The sequence below is a fragment of the Bos indicus genome, chromosome 5, assembly GCF_029378745.1.
Source record: "Bos indicus isolate NIAB-ARS_2022 breed Sahiwal x Tharparkar chromosome 5, NIAB-ARS_B.indTharparkar_mat_pri_1.0, whole genome shotgun sequence".
Lineage (NCBI taxonomy): Eukaryota > Metazoa > Chordata > Mammalia > Artiodactyla > Bovidae > Bos > Bos indicus.
The window spans coordinates 70,325,921-70,341,235 of NC_091764.1; the positions used below are offsets into that span (position 1 = coordinate 70,325,921).

Here is a 15,315-nt window from a genome sequence, read left to right on the forward strand (position 1 = left end):
TTTTAAATGAAGTTCCTAAATTAAATCACTGTCATTAAATAACAGTGACTGTTAGTAAAGTTTAATTTGTAAACATAAAAATCATATAAAGAAATAAAATAATTAAATGAATTGATTTCATTGTTTAAACTTGGTGAAATAAATCCAAGTTAGTATAGAAAAGCCACCTTGAAAAACCTAGGACAGCTTTGACTTGGAAAAAAAGAACACTTTTAACATCCTATTTAATCACTCTGAACAAGTGAATAAGAATTTGAGCCCTTTATTAGGGGATGTTGTAATCATCTAAGAGAGAGAAGGAGTAAAGTCCATTTTCAAATTTCTAATATAAAGAATCTAATAATAAACAGATGTTAAATTATGTGCCATTAACTCTCCGAGTGTAGAGAATACCAAATTAATTTTTTCATAAAAGGTTTCTGAGGAAGGTGGAGCTGTACATTTTTTTCAATGAAATTAGCATCAATAAGTCCTATGCATAATAGATACCTGGGGAAATTCTGGGGTGGAGGCAGAAGACTGCTTATTTTGCATCTTCCATTGTAAAGAAATGGTGCAGTCCACAAGAGCAAATCCAAAATAGATGTCACCCCTGGAAGGTTCAACCTCATGGTTTCCCTCATGTTAATTTCTCTAAGATTTCATGTAGATTCTGTTCCTCTCTCTGTTCTGTTCCTCTCCAACTCTGCTTCTTTTATGTTTTTCATTTTAAATATCTATCCATCTTTTCCACAGGCCTTATATCTTCCAGAATAATGACTGTGCCCTACTTATGAGGAGGAGTGGTTAAAATGAATAGAAAGGCATATTTCAGAACCGCATTGTTCAACATGGTAGCCACTTAAATTAGGCATGTGTAGCCATTTAAATTAGTTAAAATTAAAATTTCAGTTCCTCAGTCACACTTGCCATATATCAAGGCCTCTCAATAGCCACATGTGTGGCTAGTAGTGACCATATTGGACAGTACAAGTGAAGAATGCTTCCATCATTGCAGAAATTTCTATTTGACAGCACTGTTCTAGAAGATTATTCAGAATAGATCATTTTGTTTTCTTTGCCCATTCCAATCCCCATTCCTCTTTGCCCATTCCAATTTCATTTCACCAAGAAAGTCTTGTTAATTTTCTACAGATGTAGTTATTAAGTGACATCAGTCAGTTCAGTTGCTCAGTTGTGTCCGACTCTGCGACCCCATGAATCGCAGCATGCCAGGCCTCTCTGTCCATCACCAACTCCCGGAGTTCACCCAAACTCACGTCCATTGAGTCAGTGATGCCATCCAGCCATCTCATACTCTGTCGTCCCCTTCTCCTCCTGCTCCCAATCCTTCCCAGCATGAGTCTTCTCCAATGAGTCAACTCTTCGCATGAGGTGGCCAAAGTACTGGAGTTTCAGCTTTAGCATCATTCCTTCCAATGAACACCCAGGACTGATCTCCTTTAGGATGGACTGGTTGGATCTCCTTGCAGTCCAAGGGACTCTCAAGTGACATCAGGATAACTAGTCAAATCTGATATTGCTTCCCCTTAGGAGTCATCATCTCTATGGGCACAGGGAGTCAGAGTGCTATATTCACAAGGCTGTTAAAGACATCCCACCATTTCACCTTAGGAAGTCTAACAGTTGTCCTTCAAGAAATAGGAAATAAATCTTTATATACTCACATTTATATTACACAAAATCTTTTTGTCTTTGTTTACAGTCACCTCCCTAACACACCATCCTTAATGCTCAAACTACTGCACAACTGCACTCATCTCACATGCTAGCCAAGTAAGGCTCAAAATTCTCCAAGCCAGGCTTCAACAGTATGTGAACCATGAACTTCCAGATGTTCAAGGTGGATTTAGAAAAGGCAGAGGAACCGGGGATCAAATTGCCAACATCTATTGGATCATCAAAAAAGTGAGACAGTTCGAGACAAACATCTACTTCTGCTTTATTGACTACACCAAAGCCTTTGACTGTGTGGATCACAATAAACTGTGGAAAATTCTGAAAGAGATGGGAATACCAGACCACTTGACCTGCCTCCTGAGAAATCTGTATGCAGGTCAAGAAGCAACAGTTAGAACTGGACATGGAACAACAGACTGGTTCCAAATAGGGAAAGGAGTATGTCAAGCTATATATTGTGACCCTGTTTATTTAACTTATATGCAGAGTACATCATGAGAAACACTGGGCTGGATGAAGCACAGGCTGGAATCAAGATTGCCGGGAGAAATATCAATAGCCTCAGATATGCAGATGACACCACCCTTATGGCAGAAAGCTAAGAAGAACTAAAGAGCCTCTTGATGAAAGTGAAAGAGGAGAGTGAAAAGAGGAGAGAGTTGTCTTAAAGCTCAACATTCAGATAACTAAGATCATGGCATCTGGTCCCATCACTTCATGGCAAATAGATGGGGAAACAATGGAAACAGTGTCAAGACTTTATTTTTCTGGGCTCCAAAATCACTGCAGATGGTGACTGCAGTCATGAAATTAAAAGACGCTTACTCCTTGGAAGGAAAGTTATGACCAACCTAGACAGCATATTAAAAAGCAGAGATATTACTTTGCCAACAAAAGTCTGTCTAGTTGAAGCTATGGTTTTTCTAGTAGTCATAGATGGATTTGAGAGTTGGACTATAAAGAAAACTGAGTGCTGAAGAATTGATGCTTTCGAACTGTGGTGTTGGAAAAGACTCTTTAGAGTCCCTTGGACAGCAAGGAGATCCAACCAGTCCATCCTGAAGGAAATCAGTCCTGAATATTCACTGGAAGGACTGATGCTGAAACTCCATTACTCTGGCCACCTGATGTGAAGAGCTGACTCATTGGAAAAGACCCTGATACTGGGAAAGATTGAAGGCGGGAGGAGAAGGGGATGAGAGAGGATGAGATGGTTGGATGGTATCACCGACTCAATGGACATGAATTTGAGTAAGCTCCCGGAGTTGGTGATGGACAGGGAGGCCTGGCGTGCTGCAGTTCATGGGGTCGCAAAGAGTCATCCACGACTGAGCAACTGAACTGAACTGATCCCAACCCACCATTACCAATGTGTAAATCTTTTGGGGAGAATATTGTTGCTGACTATTGTTGTTAAAGCAATATAAAAGCATCTAAGTTTTATAAAATTATCCATAACTACGAATAACATCATGTTTGGTGATAAATGTTTACTGGGAAGCAGATAGTTTTCTGTATTTGCTTGGCAAAATAATTTTTAGACCCTGAGGTACTCAGATCAAAAATTAACAAATTGAATGAACTAGCTATTTTAAAGTTTTCTTAAATTCAAACAGTACAAAACTAAAATGTCCTGGAAAGATAATCCATGGAAGAGATAATCCTCAAACCTCTTTTGTAGTGTGAGTTTCAGTATCTTCTCTACCAGACCAGACAGGAAGTAGCAGAGTTCTCCACATTCTACGTTTTGGGTAGAAAAGTTTTCATGTAGTACAAGTAAGTCAATGACAGATAATAAGATGGGAAAAGGAAAAAAAAAAAGGACCTGATTAATTTATAAAATGAAGTAGTAAGCCTCGACTAGTTAATAATTAGCCAGTCCCTTATTTTTCCCTTTCTTGTTCACAGTTGAATAAGCATTCTTAACGCTTTTCAATAAACACTCTATGAACCAAACAAACGTTGTACAGGATGATGTGGACTAAAGCAATGGAAAAAGTTTTGCAACCAAAATTAACCTTGTTTTGGCATTCCATAAAACAAAGGAATAGAAATTCTATTCCAGTATAGTGTTTTTCTCCAATAGATGTTATTGATGGCTTTTTTCTTCCATAATATGTTTTCCTTCCATGGCTATTATTGTTTATATCACTGTAACTTAACATAAAAATTGAAGAGATACAGTAGATTCAAATATGTATTTCAGAAAATAATTGTGAAGGAAAGAAAAGAGCAGCATGGAGAACACATGGTGTTGCTTTTCTCTGTTATAAGCCTTTCTATGCTACGACTTTTAAAACTACTGCATATATTATTTTGATAAAATAAAATTTACTTTGCATATATCTACTTGTTACATGTGTATAAGAAAATAACTGCAAGGATACTCATCAACCTGTTAATAATAGCTACCCTGAGCACCAAAGAATTCATGTTTTCAAACTGTGGTGTTGGAGAAGACTCTTGAGAGTCCCCTGGACTGCAGGAGATCAAACCAGTCAATCCTAAAGGAAATCAACCCTGAATACTCATTGGAAGGACTTATGCTGAAGCTGAAGCTCCAATATTTTGGCCACCTGATGCCAAGAGCCTACTCATTAGAAAAGACCCTGATGCTGGGAAAAAGTGAAGGCAGGAGAAGGCTATGACAGAGGATGAGATGGTTGGATGCATCACTGAGTTTGAGGAAACTCTGGGAGATGGTGAAGGACAGGGAAGCCTCAAATGTTGCATCCATGGGGTTGCAAAGAGTCAGACACAACTAAGCAACTGAACAACTATTGGGGAGAGGAAGTTTGGGGTGGGGGTAAAGAAGAGAGAAACATACTTTTTTAAACTTCATAAAAGGTATAAAATTGATAATTAGCATATATTCCTTCAAAGTAGAACAAAATTGAAAAATATTATATCCGATGGAAACCTGTTTTAACACATAATGAACATCTTTCAAAGCACTTCTATGGCATCAATTTTCACAGTTTATGGTATCTCATTGCATAGATGTCCTATAATTTAATAATTAATAGCAACAAATTACTATCCCTCAACCAATCCTGGAAAGTTCTAATTTCCTCATTTGTTAAACTGAGATAGTAATAGGGCCCATATCATAGCACTGTTGTGAGAATTAAATAAGTTAATGTATGTGAAGCTCTTAAAACAGTGCCTGACCCACAGTAAGCATGATTATATGTCTCATCATTCCTACAATAATTTTAGTCCCCTCTTTACTACAATAATTCTACTTCTTGTTATCTCATGTTAGTATTATTTGCTCAATGCCTTAAAATAGTTCTTTGTACCAATACCAAATTTTCCTGAGGCACACTTTCCTGTAAAAAGGTCTTCAAAGGTTCATTCACCTATAGAATAAAGAACAAATTATTTTGTTTGACTAACTTAGGGTTCCAGGTTCATTTTTCTGCCACTCCTCTTTCCCTTCTGCCAAATTAAACTACTTTCCCCCACACACATTCAATCTCCTGGAATTTGTTCCATGCTCTTCCCTTGGCCTGGAGCACCTTCCTAATTCCCATCTCTATTTTCTGCTAATTTTCAGTCTTCCATATGAAAGTGATTTCTCCATCCCATATACTCTCAAGGGACATAATGTATCTCATCACAGAGAAACTTTCAGATTGTATGTTACATGATAGCTATCATATAAATCACCTTCTCCTCCTGAAGGATTTCAAATTAAGTATCTGTGTCTCATGCCTAACTACACAGTTAACTTTATCTGTGTTTTGGTTTCTGTATTTGGCAAACAAATTTCAATATGTGCCTTACACAGTTTGCTGAAAAGATCAGAAATAGGAGAAAACGACCTATAGAAATGTCTGTAACATCTGTTGAAAGGATTTGTTGTTGTTCAGTTGCTAAGTCACATCCAACTCTGTGACCCCATGGACAGTAGCATGCAAGGCTCTTCTGTCCACTATATCCTGGAGTTTGATCAAATTCATGAAAGGATTAGAAAAAGTATAAAATCACTAGTACTTGGTAGATATTCATTAAACAGAAGTTACAATTATTCTCCCTTGGGAAAAACTTATAGTTTTGAAAAAATAACATGTATTTTTTTAAATTTAATTTTATTTTATTTTTAAACTTTACATAATTGTATTAGTTTTGCCAAATATCAAAATGAATCTGCCACAGGTATACATGTGTTCCCCATCCTGAACCCTCCTCCCTCCTCCCTCCCCATACCATCCCTCTGGGTCGTCCCAGTGCACTAGCCCCAAGCATCCAGTATCGTGCATCGAACCTGGACTGGCATCTCGTTTCTTACATGATATTTATATATAAATAACTGGGCATGACAACAGACGACAATGAATTAGTCGGATGCCTACAACTATATACACAATCGTCTCAACTCTTAACCTTCCCTGAATGTGACTTTGAACAAAGGTTTGATGAAAATCTTTTCCACAAGGCAAAGCAAATGTGAATATGAATATATATACATACAGATATGGTGCAATTAAGACCCTGAATCAACTAATATCTAAGCATATAATTCTTCCTTGATAACACTGTAAAATCTCCAATACACTAAGTTAAAAGTATCAACTCATTGACAGGTAAGATTTCTTTTTAGTACTGAAGGAATAATGTTACTTCAAAGAGTACTATATAAAGTCTAATCTTTCATCCTTGACCCTCATCAAGGAAGAGAGTGGGTTCTGCCAGAGTTCAGATTCAATGTGTTCCAGATCATATCAATTTCAACCTTTATATATTACAAATGCATGTACCTAAGTATAGGAATCCAGTGCTGAATGGACTGATTTAATACAATGAAATTATACACAGCTTGTAGGATCTCAGATCCTGGATCAAGGATTGAACTTGGGCCATGATAGTGAAAGCCTGGACTCCTAACCGCCAGGCCAACAGGGAACTCCTCATAAGGTACAGTTTAAATAGGAACATATTTTCAGACCTTATTCAGTTTGTCATGTTTACTGTTTTCTTGAAACCATATCCATTTGAAGGTTCAGTTAATAATGCTATTAACTACTGATACATGCACTGGGTTGATTTTTAAACAGGACAAATGTTAGTAAAACTCACTACACCCCTTTGCATAATTGTACTGCCTAAACAGAAGAATAGTTCTGTTGATATTTAATTATTGAATACAGTATGAATTGCAGCACTTCACAATAAATTGAAGAGATGTTAGGTTAAGAAAATACATTTCTTCACTTTAAATATTTTAAGGATTTTTTTTAAAACCTCCAGTGATCACTACCTTATTGCTATTAGAAAAAATTAAATGTGGTGAGTTTCCTTATACCAGTTCCAAAAGATGATTTCAACATGAATCAACAGAAATAGTTTCTTAAAGTAGGTCATTGCTATAGCAACCAGTGGGCAGTTTGGTATACTCCCCATAACAATGACCTACTTTCCAGCCTGTGCTAGAGCAGCTTTATATAACTTGAATTTCTAGTTCTGTCTATAAAATAGTCTAAAAAAGGCAATAGTAAGATACAACATAATCCCATTCCTGCTAAAAAACAAGGCATTATGAATTAACATGTATCATACCAAAATAAAGCCATCTGGTTCTGCACTTTAGTTTATAAAATATATCTTATCACATGCTCAATGATGAAAACTACACTTCAAATATCTCAACCAAAACAATTCACTGCTGACCCTAGAGAACTGACTTACAGAATATAAATTAAGATCATTAAAACCACATGCAAAATATCTTCTCTTTCTACTCTTCCTCCTCATGAAACAATGGTTAGATTTTTAAAAATAAAAGGTCTGGATATATTAACTACAATAAAAGAAAAAATGGAGAGTCTCAGTCATTAAGCAGTCTATGGTGTTTCATTAGAAATTCAAAAATTATCGATATAAATAGTAATTTGTCTCTCCATAAATTGACTAAAGTTTACATATGCTTTTTTTCTGGTTTGTGACAAAATTTTGGTGTTCTTATCTAACTTTACTCAAATTATCAGAATATTTGTGATATACACATTCCCTGAAGAAAACAGTTTAATATTGAAAGAGGATTAAACATATACTTTAAAAGTAAATTTCTTATTTTGCCAGGCTCTAATGGTTCATAAATCTGTGGTCTAATACCATGACACAATGTCACTTTTTATAACAAATATTTTTCACTGCCTCTTTTAAATTCTGAAATTCACAGATAATATAACATCCTTATATACAATTTAAAAGCATTAATATAATGCTCCAATGTAACACATGAAGGAAGTTTGAGGAAAGTAATTTATATTTTAAACAGAAGTAACATTTACTTCCCATAAGTAAATATCTGGGGATGAAACAAAAAGGCAGTGAATTAACTGGATGCCTACACCTACATACAGAATCATTTAAAATTCAACAGCTTCAAAAACAGAATGACACGGCTGTATTATCGGTGACTAAAATACCATGAACAGTACTGCCTTTGGTAACAGGCTTTTCTGTAATGTTAAGCAAGATTTAGAAAAGTTCTTGACAAAGTTCAGTCTTCCCTGATTTACATGGGTGATAAACATATTTTAGGAGCACTCAATGCATATTAAAATTGTGTAAAAAATAACTGTTTACACGTAAAAATGAATTTAGGCTCTAGATTCCGAAGATCATGAATAAGTTTTTCACTCACATGAAATATCTAGTAGACTATTTCAGTTATGTGGGACTCAGGACAACTATTTATTTTGAGAGATTGTCCTGAGCATTGCAAAAAGTTTTCCATTCTTGGCCTCTCCTCACTAACTCTACTAGGAACTTTCAAACACTGTAACCCCCAAAATGCCCCAATAAACTCCTAAAATATCTTCTAGGCAGTGACACTATTAATTATTAACATAATTTTATTGATTTGAGGAACACATGATAAATGATAGGAAATGCCAACACTTATGGAGCTTAAAATCTAGAAAAGAAACCTGAAAATGTACACGATATGAATATAACAGAACCTGTTATGGTAGAATGAAATATATAAGAGACACTTATGAATATCATAAATTTGCTTTGAAAAATCAGGAAGGAGAAATCTTCTGGATTTTTTTTTTTGAGATGGGGAGAAATTGAGGCAAAAAATTCCAAGGTGATGGTAGAAAAAAGCCTTGAAGCATTAATTTGATTGTAATAGATGAAGACAGGAAGGAAGAATATTGGCCACAGAATTGTAACCTTCTTAAAGACCAGGACTAGGCCTTTCTCACCAGTTTTAATTGGTCAGAGAAGGTCTCAAGGCCAAGCCAAACTTCAAGAAGGTAGAAGCATAAATTTTCTGTAAGTGAACAATAATATCTACCACAATATTCAAACCAACACTGATATATATGTATTCATATTTTTTAATGAAGGGTATATTACAGCAGCACAGAAGAAATCAAACCGTGTATGGGGGCAGAGGAAAGGAGATACGAGGCATGAGCAAGAAAACATTTGAGCAGAGTTTGTAATCAATAGGTGTTGATCATGAGGATCAAGTAGCAAAGAGCATTCAAAGCAGGGAAAACAGTATCCTTAAGTCAAGAAATTCAAAAGGGGACTTACCTGGTAGTCCAGTGGCTAAGACTCTACATTCCCAATGCAAGGAACCTGGGTTCCATCTCCGGTTGGGGAACTATATCCCACATGCAGCAACTAAGACCCAGCACAGCCAAATAAATAAATATTAAAAAAAAAGAAATTCAAAAGAACTGTGTGTCTTTGGGTGAGGGATGGATGGGTAGTGAGCAACTGGGAGAACGTATCATACTTTCTAACACTAAACTACTTCCCCCCAACACAAGTGTTAACATTTCAAAAAATATTCAAAATCAGTGTCAAAAGAAACCTACAAACTTCTGTCGCTGACAGGACATTGGACTAAGATACTCTAATGGAAATAACTAACAAGTTAACAAAAATAAATAAAACTTTTAAACATAATTCACTGGAGTGCTCCAAAAGTAAGGAGTCATAAATAGGTTAAGCAGCGTGCTAAGGACAGCTTTAGCCTTGAGGATTTCTACAGATTCCTGGAAACCTTGAACATAATCCAGGTTGAGGAGGACAGGAGATAAAGTCCAGGCCCATTCAACTGAAAAAACTAATAAAAGACCCTCAATATTATGCCTGAGCTTTAAAGAGCTCCATGCACAGCTCAACTGTACAGTAGACATAAACCTTAATAGGGCAGACTAGGACAGGAAGGAAACTTGCCTGTCTCTACTTGGTTAGAGTTGAAAGAAAATAAAATCTCCCATTCCTGAATGGAAAGGATAAACACAGTGATTTTACAGTGGAGAAAACTGGCAAACACTACCTTAACCACATGATCAGAGCAAACATCACCAGTGATAAAGTCAGTTGGGTGTCAGGTACATCTTGATACAATACGATGAGATATTTTTTTGTGATATTTTCCACAAAGCAATAATCCCACTCTAAAGATGAGAAAAATATTAGACAAAACCAAACTGAGGCTGGCTATTCTATAAGACAGATAACTAAATCAAAAAGGTCATAAAAAACAAGGGACGCCCGAGGAACTGGCACAGAACAGAGGAGCCTAAGTGCAATGTGGTATTTTGGATGGAATCCTGGAACAGAAAAAGAACATTAGAGGAAATCTGAATATAGTCCAGAATTTAGCTAGTGCTATGATTTCTTAGTATTGACAAAAATATGGTGTTAATGTTAAGATGTTAATATCGGGGAAAACTGGTACAGAGTAATCAGGAACTCTCTGTATTATATTTCCACATTTTCTACAAACCTAAAATTATTTATTTTATTTAAAAATTCTAGTGCATCCCCCTCAAAGCACAATCTCAATGCAAATTCTGGAATTTAAATGGTACCAAACACCTCAAGCATATCATTGCCTTTAATGTGGTCCCAGGTTGGTTATGATCTGAGATAATTGCTAAAAGAAAGTATAAATACTCTCTGGATTCTCAACTTCAACCAACACTTCATTTTCTACAGAAAAAGTTCTACCAAAAGTCAACCAACCAACCAACCAACAAATCAATCATAAAATACACAAGGAAACAATAATTTATTCCACAAGTTGAAGAATGAGAGGCCTAAATTTTACTGAGAATTTTCCAGAACCACCGAAAGATGGCAATTCAAGTTCATGAATCTCACGCCTCTCTCTTCTCATGTAAGAAAAGAGGGATGTGGAGCTGGAGATGGGAGGTTAGAAGGAGAGAAGGGAAAATAAAAATAGAAAAATGAACAGATAGAAATGAGCAGAGATACACAGATGGGGAGATGAGACAGTCAGAGAAAGATCCACATCTAGCTATATCATATTGAAACTACGCAAAACAAAAGAAAAGGACATAAGACAGTCAGAGAACACTATACGCAGTAAACAGAGAACATTTATTCAAGTATAAATGGAATACTCATGAAAATTGACCTGTACTAGGTCATAACACTATCAACAAATTTAAAGGAACTGGTATCTGGCATACATTCTGAAATTAAAAAAACACTTCTTCAAACAATTTATAGGACAAAGAGCATCGCAATGGATTTCAGGAAAAACCTAGAACTGATTGATAATGAGGAAAATATATCTAAAATGTACAGAATACAAAACAACAAAAAAATGGTATCAGTTCAGTTCAGTCGCTCAGCCGTGTCCGACTCTTTGTGACCCCATGAATCGCAGCACGCCAGGCCTCCCTGTCCATCACCAACTCCCGGAGTTCACCCAGACTCACATCCATCGAGTCGGTGATGCCATCCAGCCATCTCATCCTCTGTTGTCCCCTTCTCCTCCTGCCCCCAATCCCTCCCAGCATCAGAGTCTTTTCCAATGAGTCAACTCTTTGCATGAGGTGGCCAAAGTACTGGAGTTTCAGCTTTAGCATCATTCCTTCCAAGGAAATCCCAGGGCTGATCTCCTTCAGAATGGACTGGTTGGATCTCCTTGCAGTCCAAAGGACGCTCAAGAGTCTTCTCCAACACCACAATTCAAATGCATCAATTCTTCGGCGCTCAGCTTTCTTCACAGTCCAACTCTCACATCCATACATGACCACTGGAAAAACCATAGCCTTGACCAGACGGATCTTTGTTGGCAAAGTAATGTCTCTGCTTTTGAATATGCTATCTAGGTTGGTCATAACTTTTCTTCCAAGGAGTAAGCATCTTTTAATTTCATGGCTGTAGTCACCATCTGCAGTGATTTTGGAGCCCAGAAAAATAAAGTCTGACACTGTTTCCACTGTTTCCCCATCTATTTCCCATGAAGTGATGGAACCAGATGCCATGATCTTCGTTTTCTGAATGTTGAGTTTTAAGCCAACTTTTTCACTCTCCTCTTTCACCTTCATCAAGAGGCTTTTCAGTTCCTCTTCACTTTCTGCCATAAGGGTGGTGTCATCTGCATATCTGAGGTTATTGATATATAAATAAATGGTGTATATAGGTTTAAACGCTTACATTAGAAAAAAAGACTTGAAATTGAGTTAGGAAAACAGCAGAATAAATAAGGTCCTAAAAAATATTAACACAAAAAAGGAAATGATCTGTTTCCAGCCAGCACTGAGCAACAGGTATTTTTCTGGACAACTGGCACAAGTGCCACAAGACCAGGAGCAAGAAAGCCCTACCACAGGAAGCAGAAGTATGAGCTGAGAATCCCTGCTGCCAACACTAAGATTGATGCTGGCCTCATACACACAGTCCATGTGCAGGGAGGCAACAAGAAATACCGTATCTTGAGGCTGGACATGGACATGGGGAAATTTTACTGAGGCTTGGAGTGTTGTATGTGCAAAGCAAGGATTAAAGATGTTGTTCACAGTGCATCCAACGATGAGCTGGTCAGTACCAAGACCCTAGTGAAGAACTGCATCTTGCTCACTGACAGCACACTATTCTGAGAGAAGTAGGGGTCCCACTATGCACTGCCTCTGGGCTGCAAGAATGGAGCCAAGCTGACTCTCAAGGAAGAAGGGATTTTAAACAACAACAATAAAAAATGACCTAAGAAAATTCAGAAGAAATATGATGAAAAGGAGAATGCTCAAATCAGCAGTTTTCTGAAGGAGCAGTTCCAGGAGCGAAAGCTTCTTGCATGCAGTTTCAAGACCAGGCCAGTGTGGCCAAGCAGATGACTATGTGCTAGACTGCAAGGAGCTGAACTTCCATCTGAAGAAAATCAAGGCCTGGAAAGGCAAACAAATCTTCCTCCCTCATACCTTAGCTCAAGTAATAAAGGTGTTTATTGTTCTAAAAAAGAAGAAAAAGGAAAGAAGGAAATGATCAAAGAAAAACGAAAAGCAGGAATTAGTGAAAAGAGAACACATATATAATAGAAACAAGCCAAAATTTATTGCTTGAAGAAACAATATTATAAATATCTGACAAGGTAAATTAAGGGAAAAAATGAGAGAAGGTGAAATAAACAATATTAAGAATAAAAAAGAGGGACTTACCTGGTAACCCAGTGGTTAAGACTCTGCACCCCCAATTCAGGGAGCACAGGTTAAAAAAAAAGTTAAAATGAGGATATAATCTCAGATACTGTAGGGATTAAGTGGAAAATAAGACAGTATGAAAATTTTAAGGAAATAAATCTGAAAACTTTGATAAGGTGGATGAATTCCTTATCAAAAGTTACTCAGGAAGAAATTTAAAACTCACCAGAACTGACTCAAGAGCAAAAAAAGAACATGAAATGATCTCACAGCTATTAAAGAGATTGAATTCGTGGTTAAAAATCTTACATGAAAATCATAAGAGTGAGTCAGTTATACAGATGAATTGTAACAAACATTCATAAAATAGACAGTTTTAATTTTATAGAAGATTCTAACCTCATACTGAGTATAGAGAAAAAGGAACACTCCTCAACTGACTTTATGAGATGAGACTTGCCTGGATGCCAAAATCAGAACAGATACAGGAAGAGTAACTATTAAAATGCAATTTCCATTTTGCCTCAACAAACCAGGACTAGAAGATAACCTCCTTAATGGTGAAAGGGCATTTACAAAAAGTACAGAAAACATTCTATTTAATGGCAAAATGTTTTAAGTATTTCAGGACTAGGAAGAAGACAAGGATGCCTGCCACTGTTTCTATTCAACTTGGTACTAGCAGGACTAACAAATATAGTAATAAGATCAAGAGATAAAAGGAAATGAAGAAACAAAAGCACAGTTATTTACAGATGGCATGAGAGTTGACACTATCAATATACAGAAAAAGAATACACAGAAAATTATTAAAATTAATAATTAGAGTTTAAAAGGGTCAGGATCACTCAATCTCTGAAATCAAATTATACTAATACAACCTATGTAACTTAAGCCTCCCTGATCTCAAAAATCACACAAAGCTATTTATAATCTAGAACTCTTACTCCTTGTCTATTTTTAGAAACCACAGCATTATGACTCTACCAGGTTAGGCCAAAATCAAGTATAAGATGTACTTCTAGGCTTTAAAGGATTTACATACAAATAAATAAAATCTAACATGTGTTCAAAAGCATGCTTTTCCAGATCAATGTGTAATGCGTCTCGGTAGTCTGTCTTATTTGAAATTTCTCTCTCTCAGAAAAAGACTAGTTACATGTAAATTATATATCAATAAAGCTGGGGAAAAAAGATTTAATAATATTTTTATTTTCGTCTGTGGAAAATAAAGTTCGTGGTTATCAGAGAGGATAGAAGCACAAAAAAGGCAAAGGGGGTCAACTGTATGGTGACTGTTTTTGTGATAAGCATGCTACAGTATACACATATATTGAATCATAACATACAAATGAAACTTCAGTGTTATACACCAATTTACCTCAATAATAATTTTAAAAGATAGGAATCCTTTAAAAGGTTTTGTGCAAACACTGGGACATGATATGATAACTTTTAGAATAATCTCTTGGACTGATGGGGGAAATGAGTATCAGAAAAGGGTAGAAATAGGATAACTACTGAGGAGACTACTATACTACTCTAGAGAAGAGATGATGGTGCCATGAATAGGAGTGGTAATAGTGAAAATGATAAGAGCAGTTGGTATCTGGGTAGATATTCAAGAAGTAATACAGCAACGGAAGTGGGATTGTTAAATCTGGAGTCTAAGACAGAAGTGTGATTGCAAGATGTAAAACTGGAATTCATCAGCACATACATGGCAGTCATAAGGAGAAAGGAAAAGAACTGATGGAAGAAAAGGACCTTCACTTTGAATGGACAGGACAGAAAGAAGGTTGGAGAGACAGAAGAAAAAGAAGAGAAAGGATGGAATGAGGTCTGGATATACAGAAGCAGAGGATTATTATGTGTATTCCTAGAAGGAAATATGGGAAGAATGACTGATGGAAGAAAAGGTCAGAGAGAGGACAGATAAATGTGATAAAGATGTAATAACACATGAGAGAAATAAGGACACATGACAGAAAGAAGCAAGAGTATATGCGACAGAGAAGACTGATGGGATAAAGAAGAAAGAATGAACAAAGGATAGAGAAGAGGGTGAGATGGTGAAAGGGTCAAAAAAAAAGGGGGGGGGGGAGAAAAGATAACATGGAAATCAAACTGAAATTTGAGAATCCTAAGTCTGATGCAATTCTCAGGAACAAAAGGGGTTAATTTTATGTAATTACTAATAAGTGAG

The 15,315-nt window shown here is 36.4% G+C and overlaps 1 protein-coding gene and 1 pseudogene across 4 annotated transcripts in view; one reads left to right on the forward strand and one right to left on the reverse strand.

The window, feature by feature from the left end:
- The window catches only part of CRY1 (cryptochrome circadian regulator 1), a 96,414-nt gene that overhangs the window by 32,539 nt on the left and 48,560 nt on the right, over positions 1-15,315 (reverse strand). The window lies entirely within an intron of this gene.
- Positions 10,795-12,954, forward strand: LOC109558294 (small ribosomal subunit protein eS8 pseudogene; annotated as a pseudogene).